This window comes from Miniopterus schreibersii, assembly GCF_964146895.1.
Source record: "Miniopterus schreibersii genome assembly, chromosome: 17".
Classification (NCBI taxonomy): domain Eukaryota; kingdom Metazoa; phylum Chordata; class Mammalia; order Chiroptera; family Miniopteridae; genus Miniopterus; species Miniopterus schreibersii.
Window position 1 is genome coordinate 38,635,324 of NC_138117.1, and position 14,027 is coordinate 38,649,350.

The 14,027-nt window shown below is 49.6% G+C and overlaps 1 protein-coding gene across 1 annotated transcript in view; it reads left to right on the top strand.

The window, feature by feature from the left end:
* TG (thyroglobulin) overlaps window positions 1-14,027 on the top strand; it is a gene marked incomplete at its 5' end in the record, with an annotated part of 199,630 nt that overhangs the window by 82,099 nt on the left and 103,504 nt on the right. The window lies entirely within an intron of this gene.

Sequence of the window (14,027 nt, forward strand, 5' to 3'; positions counted from 1 at the left end):
TCAAAGATGAGGAAACTGACTCACAGCAATTACATGGCTTGGTCAAGCAACGCAGCTAACTGGAAGCAGAGTGGGACTCAAGCCCCACTCTCCCAATTTTCATTCAAAGGATTGTTTCACCCTATCAAAGAATGGCTGGGCCTGCACAGTCCTGGGGCCGTGTCAACAGTGGTGGTACTTGTGCCCGAAAAGTGAAAGAACTCAGCTAGCTCTTCCTTAGTGCAGAGGAGTTTGGGCTCACAGCTACCAGCACGCTGGGTGGCATTGTGACATCTAAGGCGGGCACTGGCCCTGAGCCTGGGAGCATGCCCGGACTGAGGCTGCTGTCCCCTGCCTGGTCCCGGGGCAGCAGGGAGTGTGGGAAGGTGGCCGCTCTGGGTGGGGTGCGGTGGCTGCAGGCGGGGCCGGCGTGGGCCTCACTGCGCGTCCCTCCTGTGCCTTCCTGTATCAGGAAGTGAGAGGCTCCGAGAGCCCAAGCGACGTTAATTCCTGCCCTCTGACATGATGTCTGAGGGGATCTAGACACCTGTCATTACGGCCCTGGCTGGAGAGACAGAGTATAGGTCCTGTCGGAGGCAGTCATTTACGGTCACGGCCGCGGCTGACAGTGTAAATTTCTCAGCCCACGCGGTCCGTTTCCTCTTTTCCACTTTTTTTCCTGCACATTCTATACGGAATGTGCGTGTCTGAGCGCCGAGGCTTCAGGTCTAAGGCTTCAGGTCCCAGCACTCCGCCTGCTGACCTGGCGCCAGGCTCCTGCACGGCCGGGAGGTGCGTGTCGCTGTTGCGATGGCGTGGAGGGCAGAGGCAGGGCTCGGGGAGGTGAACACGCTCAGGCCAAACACTAACACACGCCCGAGCCAGACTTTGGGCAGATTTGATTTTGAGTTTTAACAAGATAGTATACAAACATTTGAAATAATCAAATAGCCCCCAAGGGAGGCCACCACTTTCAACTCTTTTAGCTCTTTCTTCTCCCTCTGGCCTTTGTGTTTCTAAATGATAGGTGACACTGCTGTTCCTTGATTTGTCAGTTTTGGAAATAACTATTGAGTTCATGCCTCGATAGATGACTTAGGGCTCTCTTTCGTCAACTTTTCCTAATTTTCCCCCTTCATTCTCAAAACCTAGCAATATCCAGACTTGAGGTTGAAACAAGTGTATTTGATTGTGACGGCCTTGTGAATATGGTTCCCTGGGGAGCCCCAAAGACTAACAGCGATCTCCTGTTATTACCAACCACCGTGATGGGATCTGAGGCTGACAGTCTTGTTTCCAGCGCCGTGTTTCACCCCTACCTTCCAGGGGACCTCCTATGCCCTGGGCTGCCGTGGGGGAAATGGGTCATGTCCGTACCCTTCTGTGGGTACCCGCAGGGTTGTTTACTCCACGCTGCTGTGCCCATCAGCACACTTTCCTCTCTTGTTCTTCATCTCAGCATTTGTTGAAATACCATGTTGCTTTTAGCTCATTTCTCTTGTCTTCTTTTGTTATCTTTATGGGTTAAGACTTTGTCTTCACCACTCCATTTTGTACGGGTTTGTGGGGAGAAAGAAGAGAGAGGTGCCCAGTTTAATTAAAAGCAATAATATATATTTTTTCAAAGCTTTCCAACATTTAATGAAAACTGTATGTTGTTCTCAGCACTATGCTAAACATCTGCTCCTCACACAAACCTCAAGACACTAGTCCTCATTTAATATTTATTGCTTATAGAAAATTGAAACAACGCAGAAATAGAGAAGAAAAAAAATCACAGGCTTATTAGGAAGTTACTCCGTGTCAGTTAATACATTAGTTTGTTTCCAACCTCCTTGGGCTTTTCTGTATGGTCTGGAGGTGTTGTAATCTCTCTGCAGTGCTAATTTTTTTTTTTTTTTTACCTAATATTGTATTATGTATATATTTCCAAATTGTTATACAGGGTGGGACAAAAGTAGGTTTATAGTTGTTCATATGGAAAATGATGCAATAATGAATAAATAATCATACGAGAATAAGCTGTGCTTCGTGTACTCACAACTGTAAACCTCCTCTTGCCCACCCTGAATATCTCTGAATCACGCACACGTGTGTATATTCACTCATTCACTCATCTGTGTTCCTCCTGTCATGATGCTCCCAACCTGGTAATGAAGAAACAGGTGAGGTCAGCGCAGTGTTATCAGTGACAGTTGTCCTGTCAATCTACCAGGTGGACACCCTGCTGTTCACAAACTCATCCCTTCATTTTTGGACATTTGATTGTTTAGGACGGTTCATCATTATGAAACCACCACTATGAATACCTTGGTACATGGCATTTTCACCAAAGTCCAGATTATTTCCTGGGGGCACATTCTCCAAAGTGAAATCATTGTTTGAGAACTTTGAATTTTAAGAGCCTAGGTTTATATTGCCAAATTAGTCTCAAATAGTTGTCCCTGGTGTTTCTTTCCACCACACCCTTGGAATCCTTAAGTATTATCACTTACAAAAATATCATTGATTAAAATTGTAGCTGAAGAGTGGTTTGATATCTGTCGGATGCATACTGTTCGAGACAACTCAGCCACAGCATAAATACCCGGGTGGGATTGCACCTGCCTCCACCCTGGATTTTTGCTAGACATTTTTGTTGCTGAGATGTGAATTACCAAGAAAAGAAAAATAAAAAAAGAATATAGCCCATCTCCCTTCACACACACAATCCATGGATCTGAGTAGATGTTTCCAAGGCAGAATGAACGGCTACAGTATTTTTAAATATGCCTGTGACAAGTGCGATTTGCAAGCAGGAAAGACATCAGAGCCGGCATCCCATCTGTGCCTCGAGTTCCCAGATTGGAACTAGGACTCTGAGTGTGTGCCTTTGACGTGAGTCAGAGGGAGGGTGTAATTCTGCCTCCAGGCTACGGCTCTGTCTGAGTGATTCTGACATGGATTGTGTGTGTCTGTGTGTGTACACTATGCATATGGATAATGCTCATCTCTGTGAAGTTTGTATTTAGGGAGCATAGGATTTTAATTTGGTATTAAATACCAAACATTTCATAAATCATTTAATGCTCACAAGAAAGTTTGATGGTACCAAGATCTGTTTTTCAAATAAGGAAACAGGCTCCGCTAGGTTAAATGACCAAGCTGGAATTTGAACCCACATGTTTCTGGCCCCTCAGAGTTAATAAGAGTATTTGGTCTGAGCTCCTGGAAAGGGTGAGAGAGTGGACATTTGAGTCATTGCCTTGTCCGGAGGCGGAATCTCTTGGCCTTGTTTCTTACAGGAGCGTGTGTATCAGCCGCCCCTCCAAAGTCTAGTGTGAAAGGGGATTCTGATGCTCTGATTGGTCGACGGGGATGGTGTGAAGAGGAGGGGGACTTCTGCAATCTCACAGGCCTGTCCCGGTACAACCATGTGTTAGAAATTACTCTGAACCCTTCATTGGTGCTGCTCCAGAGACAGTTTCTAACACATTGGCTGGTTTGAAGATGGCAGGAGTCATCAAATGGGCAAGTTTCAGAAAGTCTTTCAAGAGACAGTGACTTGTCCATGCAAAGGCCCCGGGGCATGAAATCAGAGATTGGAGAGTTTGGGATGGCAGACATAGAGCCATCAGTGGGATGAGACAGAAGATGAGCAGTAGAAAAATCCTGTAGCTGAGTGTGAATCCAGTGTAAGGGCCTTCATACTGGATTTGGAACTTGACCTTGGCAAGATCTCCTGGGGTGGGGGAGTGAGCAGGAAAGTGACAGTGAGCTCTAGGGCGGCCAAGTATGTAAAAGTGTTAAGGCAAAGAGATCATCTTTCACCTCGCTTGAGTTCAGTTCAGTGAAGTTGCCTACGTCAGCCACTTTTGGATAAGCCTCCTTAATTCTCACTTGTGTTCCAGAAGAGGTGCTGGGCTGGGGTTGGAGGCCTTGATGGCAAAGACAGGAATCCACGTTCTGGTCACGAGAGAGGAGCAGGAATATAGAAATCAGGGAGATGAGCCGCTTACACAGCAGTGAACTGACTTGCAGGCTGTAGTGGGAGGGGGGAAGGATCCCCCAAGTTAACCACAGACAGGTGGGGATGGACCACAGGCACATCATGGCCACACAATGACACCAAGGACTAGTGTGCATTTGTCAGATGGCCAAGAGGGGACAGAGAGGCATCCTAGGCAGAGGGCAGGGCATGAACAGAAGCCCAGGGGCATGAGTTAGCACGGCACATGCAGGGAAATACAGTAGTTCAGGATTGTAGGGCAGGAGGGCGCTGGATGGGGGCTGGGGGCCGTAACGATAGAGTGTGTTGGGTACCACACATCCTTGGAGGGCTTTAAGCAGTTGCACAGTGAGCTTTAAAAAGACTGGAGTCCTGCCAGCGTGGCTCAGCAGGTGAGCGTCGACCTAGGATCCGGGAGATCGCGGTTCTATTCTCGGTCAGGGCACGTGCCCGGGTTGCGGGCTCGATCCCCAGTGGGGGACGTGCAGGAGGCAGCCGATCATTGACGGTTCTCTCATCATTGATGTTTCAGCTCTCTCTCTCCCTCTCCTTTCCTCTCTCTGAAATCAATAAAGATATATTTTTAAAAACCCCCCAAAACAAAAAACTACTCAAAAGCTCCTTGCTTGGGCTGTGAAGGGGATGCGGTGGTGGATGGACGAGCTAGATTTTGAGAAAAAGAGGTCAATTGTGTCATCTGTTATATAGTGTCATTTTAGTCTTTTTGGGAGAAAACTGTACTTTTTTTTTTTAAACAAGCAAAACAGTGAAGATGTTATTTCTTCTGAAGGGAAAAATGTCCATTCCTGTTTAGAAGACCCACGGCGACCAATCCAGGGAGGGCTGTGGGGTTAGCGCGGGCTGTGTGCTCAGGCGTGGAGCCTGCCTGGAGGTTGAACGCTGTCTCTCGCTCCCACACACCCTGATGCTGGGGCTCCCAAGGGCTTATTCCCAGGACAGCTCACATTTTGCTTTTCACGCCCTATTTCAGAAGCACGCTGCTCTTAGGTGCCCCTGAAGTTCAAATCAGACAGTTGGGTTGCAAGCCAGAGGAAAGCACACAAAATGAGTCTTTAGAAATTTGTTCTGTATGCTCAGTTCATTTCACTCTAGGAACTTCAAAATGCCCTTTAGGACATGCTCCAGCCCTTGACCTTGAGTGCCCTTGGAGGGCGGGTGCAGCACAGGTTGCTACCAGATGAGAGAGCTGAGTGAGGCTGCAGCTGAGAGCGAGAGGACATGGGTAAAGCTGAGAGAGACGCCTTGCTAAAGTTTGCCCCGTTTGGCTTTCCAGCGCCCGCCCGAACCTCATCCTGTAGCTCAGTGACAGCGACAAAGCCTGAATTCGGGGTAGACTGAAGCGGAGGCGCTGCACGAATGGTCCCTGGGGCCATGGTTGTAGCCAGTGCTGTTTGTCCGATTTGCCTCCGTCCTTTACGTTCAGCTGTGCCCGGAGGTTGATGGAATTCATCTGATCTTTCCAGCAAATGTTTTCCATTAAGCCGGAGACAGCTGTGTGATCCTAGAAAATGTCAGCGCTGGCGGGGAGCGTGCGCGCCGTCTAATCCTGGGAAGCCAGGGGCCTCCCGGTGCAGCAGCGAGCTTTCAAGTCAGTCCGCCCAGCTTCCAGCCCGGGTCCCTCACTTAGCCACTGAGGGCTCTGGGGCCAGCGGCTCAGCCTCTCGACGCCTCCATCTGCTCCTGTAAAATGAGGACGGTGGTGAAAAGCAAGACCGTCGGTCATGGGCTTGTGCTGAGGAAGCTAGAGCACAGTGCTCAGCACAGAACCCGGCGACAAGCGAGTGCTTAAGAGGTGTCCGCAGGCATCCGAGTCCAAAGCCACGTTTTCCCAGAGAAAGCGCCTCTCCCAAGTCCCAGCCGATCCTTGGCCGAGCTGTAAAATTACCTATTTAAAATACTTCTCTGTATTGAGGGACTATGTCAGTCACTGTGCTGAATGCTTTCCATATGTTAAGGGGATCTGGAGGGACATCGAGGTATGATCACAGGATGTTGTACTTTAAGTCTCACCTGGGCACCTTGGAGGGGGGAAACGGTGTCACTGGAGCTGTGCAGGCTGTCCTGCACCAACCTGGTGCACCGTCACTCCCCCGTGGTGGCCGCTGGACTGGTGGTGCATCAACTGACACAGGCTAATTCTTAATTCCCTGGCCTCAGATGAAAGGGGCAGGTGAGCAGGCATTGACTCCAAAGCTGTCTAACGTTTGTGTACAAGTTCAGTCTCCTTTCCAAATATGTGCACAGCTATGTGAACATACACACACAGACACACAGACACACACCCTCAAGGGAGCTCACGGTGCAGGCTGTCCCTGCTTCAGGAGAATGGCTATCCAGGGGCAGGTCCCATGTCCCGGGGCCAGCGAGGCAAGGCTGGCACAGGCTGCACTGGCGTCTCTGGGGAGCAGCGGCAGCCTCCGGCCTGCGCCCCCTCCACGCCCAGCCGGGGACCGGGCAGCTGGAGGCGTCTCTGCCACGCTGCCTGGGTGACCCGAATTGGCAGGCTGAGAGTGCTCTGGGCACTGCTGCCCATGTGGCAGCTCCCCTGGCCCCCTTCCCTGCTTCTCCGAGACCCAGGGGCTGAGGAGGAGAGACGCAGCCGGCAAGCGGGGCTCACAGCAACGGCAGATCCAAGGAAAATAGGAAACGGGAGGAAACTGGCGCCCGGCTTGGAAGGCTTCCCTCCCTCCGCCGATGCAGGAGGCAGCCTCCAGCCAGCTGTGGAGGCGCTGGATTTGGAACACAGTTCTGGTTTCTCTGCCTCGGCTGTCATCCCCCCATTTATTCAACAAGTGTTTAGTGAGCACTTACTCTGTGCCAGGCACATGGGGCTGTGGCAGTGAACAGAGCCGGCAGAAAGCCAGCCCCGTGGAGCTTCATCCTCATGTATCATCCTAATGTATCTTCATCCTAATGTATCATCCTAATGTATCATCCTAATGTATCTTCATCCTAATGTATCATCCTAATGTATCATCCTAATGTATCTTCATCCTAATGTATCATCCTAATGTATCTTCATCCTAATGTGTCCCCCTGCTCTGAGCTAGCGTCCCCTCCTCAAGCAGCCCTCAAACAGGCTATCGAAGCCACCCCCTTGGGCATCTGTACTTCTCCACCCATTTTATTGTTTTCAGACAGCTTATGCTATGAATGTTCCCCCTTGATTACTTCTTGCATATTTGCCTGTCCCTCTTCTAAAAGGCAAGCTGCCCAGGGCAGGGACTTTATCTGTCTTGCTCACTGCTATATTTTAGCACCTAGAAGCGTGACTGGTACCTATCAGTACTCAAAAAATACTGAATGAAAAATGAATGAATGAATGAATGAATGAATTTCTCTTGCTTGTTTGTCTGCAAGGGCAGATATCTTGTAATTCCCAGTTTAATCCTAATACTTAGCAAAGTGTCTGGTATACAGTAGATGCTCAATATTATATTTATAATGGTTTTTGTAAAAAGATATATATATATATTTACTTTACTCCAAGTCAGTATTTAAAGATAATAGTGTTTCAATTACTGTTTGTTGAAAGAGTGAATCAGTAAAAGAACGAATAGTTTGATGAATGGTGATGGTGGAGTGTCGGAAACCGTGGGGGCTGTGGGAAGCCTGCCTTTGCCACACTCCAGGTGTGTAACCTCAGCCAGTTTAAAGCATCTGCCTGAGTCTCAGTCGCCTCACCTGTAAAATGGAGATGATGATGTCTATTTCAAAGAGGCTGCTATTAAGCTTGAAAGAGGTAGTGTATGTAAACATTGCTGCACCCGATGCCCGGTGACGGTTGGCAGTGTTGGCGAGGTCAAGCTCCGCTGGTTCGAAGGGGCACTTTCACAGGGGGCCTTTCTGAGCGCTGTCCCTGCAGCGGTGCAGGCTGAAACCCTTGCCGGCACACAGTGTGTCTGGAGGCATTTGACTAATGTTTGCATCTTAAAATCTTGTTAGATCTTAGGATGCAGAAAACAAAGAATTTCCCTTGATAACTTCCTCCCCAGACAGCTCATTCTTGTACCTGGTCCATCAAGGATTTGCTCAATCAAATTTAAGGGAAAAAGAGCCAAGAACAAGTAATGCCAATGTAAGACCTACCTTTTTGTTTTATAAATATGACATTTCCCCGAAGAGTGTTCACATCTCAACAAGTGGTAAACTAGGAAGATTTCATTTCTAAGAGTGGAAATTCAAACCCTTGACAAGCATTTGGGGGATATAATTTAGACAGGTTACCCTTCCTAGGGCCTTTCAAATCGTTCTGCGTGGTGGATTGTGAATGAAACCACCCCTGGATGCCCTTCCACAGTGGTAGATTTCCTTAATTTTTATGGATTTTACTAATTTTAGCTGTTGATTATAATGGTAATGCTACGTTACAGGTGGCTAGTGCTACACAAAGTTGTGGGGTTTTTTTAATGATCTTTTGGATCGTCCTCATTTATTGATTTCTGCTGAATTTCCTTGGAGGAAAGTGATTTATCAAGGAAGCAGTCACCTTCCCTCCAACAGGAGGTAAGAGGGGCCCAGCTCAGGAGGGACCAAGGGACGGCGTGAGTACGAATGGAGCCTATGGCGTCCTGGGAGACCAGTGGGAGATGAGGCAGGGGGATGGGGTCAGATGATGGAAGGAGAAAGCATTGGTTTCCCTGCTGTGATGGGGATTGAGGTGATGAGCTCCCCTCCCTCGGAGGATTCAAGCATGTTGGAGATTCCATCTCTGTGTGAGGGGTGGCTTATGTGGCCTCTGAGTTTCCATTTACGTTTTCTACTTTTGTAACTCTAGTGATTGGCTCAGTTAATGCTTGGAGATGTGGTTTCTGTTTTTCTTCTCTTTTTCCGATTACTTAGCCACAGGCAAGCAGAAGGCGCCTGGCAGATGTTTGTAGAAGCAGAAACAATGAAGCAGAGAGACTGGCGCTGGGCAAGTTGGGTTTCAGTTCCAGTTCTAGTTCTGCTCCAGGGCTAGTGGTTGACCCAGGGCAGGTCACTTCACGGCTCTGAGCCTGAGTGTCCTTGAGGTAGACTTCATAACATCACCCACATCCACAGGTTGCTGTGAGATTTGGATGAGGTCTTGTGGGGAAGTGCTTAGCATGATACCTAACACATACAATATGTAACTGATAAGCAGCTGCTCCTGGGACCACAATGACTGCAGAGCCAGGGGGTTGGAGAGCAGTCTCGGGAGTCTGAGTGCCTGGGTTTGAACCAGCTGTGTGACCTTGGGCCACTTACCTACAGCCCACTGAGAGATCAGGAGGGGGCCTCTGTCGATGCTGTTGTTCAACATTTCAAGGGAGACCTCTGCATGATTGGAATCACTTTGCTGAGCATGTGTTGGGTCTCCATATGCATTTATGGCTCCGAGTTTCTGCAGTTTTACCCAGCTACCCAGGATCACATACATCCCCTTGAAAGAGGAGTTCAAGTACTATCTCCCAGGTAGCCTTCATATGTCGGGGGGATTTGAGCAGTGTCCACTTGATATGAGTCAAACTTCCTAGAGAGAGAACCAGTTTAACCTGGCCCTTTGAATTTCCACTAGGAATTTTGCTTTGTGATGAACCAAGTAATTTGTCATGAGGACATGGAGGACTGACTACGGCTTCAAGTCTATTTCCATGTGTATGGTTTTTGGTAACTTAGAAATCTCTCTAGAAGTGTCTTTGATGTTAGCTGTGTTAAAGATGATTACTCATCAACCCACAGGCTTATAACCTCAACAGATGCTGGACTATTTCTTTGGAAAGCTCTGCATGTGACGTACATGCTGCTAAAGGGAAGCGATCTGTGAGTCTGACGTTGAGTCATGAGGAGAAAGAGGCAGCTGTGGTGGAGCAGGGGCTGGGAGGGGTGGTCTGCGTCAGGTCCCTAGTTTGCAAATTATGAAATGAGACTTTGGCCATGTTGTTCACCATCTCTCAGCTTCAGTTCAGTCCCTTGCGAAAGAGTAACAATAATACAAGTAATGCACAGGTTGATGTAGTTATTAAATATCATGGTGTAAGTAAGTGTTTCACATACTGGGGTGGCCACAGTTGCTCATTAGGCTTCCTGTGTGGTTAACTTATTCGATAATTATTATTGAAGTCTGGTGATATGTGAATGATTTCAGTGTTACTCTTTATAGAGATAAAAAAAGTTGGCATATCGTTTCTCTATTATTAATTAAAGAAATTAATTAATTTATCTAATGCACACTTATGGATTGGGCTGTTCATGCAAAACAGTGATATTATTATTCCTATTTAGCACGTAGGATACTTAGTAAATGCCAACTGCGACTACATCACTATGTTTATTGTTAACATCTTTTATATGCCATCATGAGAGGCCTTGGAGAATCAATGAAAACTGAAGCAAAGTCTTTGATTTCAAGGAGCTTATAATTCAACAGAGGGATAAAAAACATAAGTAAGTTGCAATGCAGCGTCTTCGTGGAAATGTAGACGCATTTGTAAGATACTCTGAGCTGAAGAAAAGCTATTTGGGGGGTGGAGGGAGGGGTGCTGGGCGGGTTTCTGTAGGAGGGGCATCTGGGATGGGTTTTGAAGGGTGATACGAGTTCTTCATATGAATATGAATAAATGGACTGCGCCCTGCACGTGCGCATTGGACCCAGGGAATGGCCCACAAAGTCCTGCCACACGGGGTTCGCTCGACGCCCAGAGGCGAGTGTGAGTGGCAGGAAGCAGGCCGATGAGAGACGGGGCTGGAGAGGCCGGTGAGGGAGGCAGCAGTCAGATGGTGAGGAACCCCTGAGACCATGATTTTCGTTAAGGTTTCAGATAGAATGTGTTTATCCCAGGGGGAGTTCCCTATTATAACCATAGAAAGAGAAATGCGGGCTTGAAAGGATATTTACCCTGACTTTCCTCCTACAGTGCCCCGTCCTGACGGGCATCCGGTCCGCTCCGATACCCGTAAAGGACAGAGTTTAACGGCTCAGGCTGGGCGGTCTATGGCCGGTGGTTTCTTGTGCCAGTTCCCACGGCAGAGAATGTAAGAAGGGAACAGGAGAAGGGTGCTGGTGAGGGTACAAGCGAGAGTGAGTGTTCAGCTTCCAACACGCCGCGTGGAGGGACATCTGCGCAGAGGTGTCCAGTAAGCGCTGAACATCTCGGCAGGAAGCCTGGGCAAAGGTCTGGCCTGTGGATATGTTTAATAATTATTAGCATGTTGGCAGTGTTTGAGGTCATGGGGACAGTGAGATCACGCGTGGAGAGTGTGTGGGATGTAGACAGTAAAGGTCGAGGACAGACCCTGGAGGTACAGCAGTGTTTACGGAGCAGAAGCCACAAGGACAGAAGCACAAGAGCAGAAGCCACAGGAACAGCTAGAAAGATAGGCCTGTGGTGTCATGGAAACCAGGGAGGGAGATGTGCTCAGGGGTTTCCAAGGACATGGGGGCCCCCAGCGCTCGCTGTGCTAGTCGTGAAGACCACTTAGCAAATATAGTGGAGTGACGAGGGAGGAAACTAAGTAGTGTGTTTGACTACTACGTGACGGAGAAAGCGTGTGGCGGGAGGAGCCTGAAAGATTTACTATCTGGCTTTTGAAAGAAAACTCTTGCTGACTCCGTCCAGCCTGATGGTTTGCTGTCTTCTCTGTCTTCCTCCCAATTCCCTGAATCACCTGAGTGGGTCTGTCTTGGTCTTCCCGGGCCACATGCCCCCTGTGACAATCTTGGCCCTCAGGCTGAAGGGGCAGCAGGCATGTCAGTACTATTCATGTTCGTGTTGTGGTTGGAAACACCCTGTTTCGCAGGCGATGGAGTAGGTGCCCTCAAGCTTTCGGTGACACGCCGTGGAGGCCGGAGCTCCGGCTTTGGGCTGACACTCAGGGTCACATTTTCACTAAATATTGTTGACCACTTCCTATGCCCAAGCAGCCTGCAGGCATCGTTCTGGTCAGCCCCCCGTGGCTGGAGCTGCTGCGTTTCCATGCTGTGACACACGCTGGGGACGATGCCGTCTGCACCGGGACGACCAGGTGGGGAACAGGCCCCAGCAGCCCCCAGTCCCTCGCCCAGGAAGGCTGGCAGAGTCCCTAGCAAGTTGTGCCCTTAGCTACGGGAAGATCCACTTGATGGCGCAGGTGACACGACTAGTCCTGTTTACAGATGAAAACAAAATAGCAACTGAGACGTAGAATGTAATTTTCCCAGGTCAGAGCTGGCAGGAGGCAGAGCCGGGATCAGGCCAGACACAGCGCCCAGAGTGGTCCCTTCTTCAAACGGGCAAGGCCGCCACGTCGTGCAGGGGTGACCAGCGGGCAGTGCACATTTGTATGTGGGTTCATTAAACGACGTACGTGGTGCATCGCCACATGTCTGCAGAACAGGAGACGCTTGACAAAGCCCAGCCATTGCAACGTGTGTTAGGTTATATGATGAGAATGGTCGTTAGGATGAGCACTGAGTGCCAGCGCACACGGCGGGCGCAGCGGGCACAGGGGTCTCTGCGCATCAAGGAAAGCATGTTTCTACCGAGCAGTGGCTCACTGCGTCAGCTTTCCAGGGCTGCCATAGCAAAGCAGCACCAGCAAGGGGCCCAACAGCAGAGTTGTCCCCTCACACTCCTGGTGCGGGAGGGGCTGGTTCCTTCTGCGGCTCTGAGGGAAGGATCTCTTCCAGAACCTTCTCCATTGCTCACCATGACCATCTTCAAACTGTGTCTTCATGTCGCCTCTCTGTGTGCACAACTCTGTCCCTGTTCCCCTTTTTATAAGGACAACGGTCATTGTGGACTGAGGACTGTTCTAATGACCTCTTTGCAACTTAATCACCTGTGTAAAGGCCCCGACTCCCAATATGATCACGATCCGAGGTACTGGGGGTAGGACTTCAAGGGATGAACCTTGGGGGGACACAACCCAACCCGCAGTCCTCACTGCCACCCCTGCTAAGCTCTGGAGGTGTGGGTTCAAGAGGAAGGCACGCTCGCTGCAGAGCTCACAGGGGACGCCGGGCCGAGCAGAGGCAGGTGCGTCTCCAGTGCCTTCCCGGTGTCATCGCCATGGAGAGGCGCGGCCGGGAGGAGGGGCTTCTCTGGAGAAACGCCCGTCCGCAGGCGGACCTGGTCCCGTTCCGTCATCTTTCAAATGACGGCAAAATAACAAATGCCTTCTTTCTTCTTTCTGTTATCAAAGGAACATCTGGGTTTTATTTGAGTGTGAACAGGGCAAAGACTGCCCAGTGCGATGTGGTTCTCACTTGGAAGACAGTGTCTGATGGGAAGTTAGGAGGCCGAGTGTGGGCCCAGCCGGTAAAGACTGGAACCTCCCCTCGGGCGTGTGGCCGCCAGCTCCGAAGGCGTCGGCGAGTCGCTTAGACTTGCTTATGTTCAAGGTCACCATGCCGTGCTGGTGCCCAAAATGCTTTCCCTGCCTGGAGGTTTTTGGGACCTTGATTCTCCCGGCCGGCCAGCGGGGCACGGACGCGGCCTCTGCCACTTCCTCAGGCCCCCCGGCGCCAGCAGCAGGGGCCTTCCCGGTCCGACTGCAAGAGCAGCAAGGACGCTGCAGCCTTTCGGAAGCCTCGCAGCCACACTCCTTGTTCTCGCCCTTCTCGGTGATCCTTAAAAAAATCCTATTTCCATGGTTTTTTTTTCATTTATAAAATGGGTCTGGAGAGAAGGTTGGCGTTTGCTGCTGATTTGACATTTCTGCACTTTGATCTGATTCAACAACCCTGAAAAACACACTCTCCCCGTTTTTCAAAGGAGAAAAGTGGGTAAGAGCTGGCACTTACCTGCTCACCCAGCCAGCAAGCGAAAGGGTTTTCAAAGCGATTGTTCACGGTCGCAATTACTCTGAGTAACCTTGAAATCAAACATTTCTCCTTTAACTGAGGTCTGGAAAGGAAGGCAGGGAGGCAAGAGGAAAGGAAATGAACCTTAAACATGACTTTCCATATATTGGTGGAAATTTCCAAATGTATTCTCATCTGGTGATTTTTAAAATGTCTTCGCCTACATTAAAGGGGACACACTGCTTTCTGGAAGGGAATGAAGCACCTCGGTATCACCCAGAGGCCTGCCGGTGC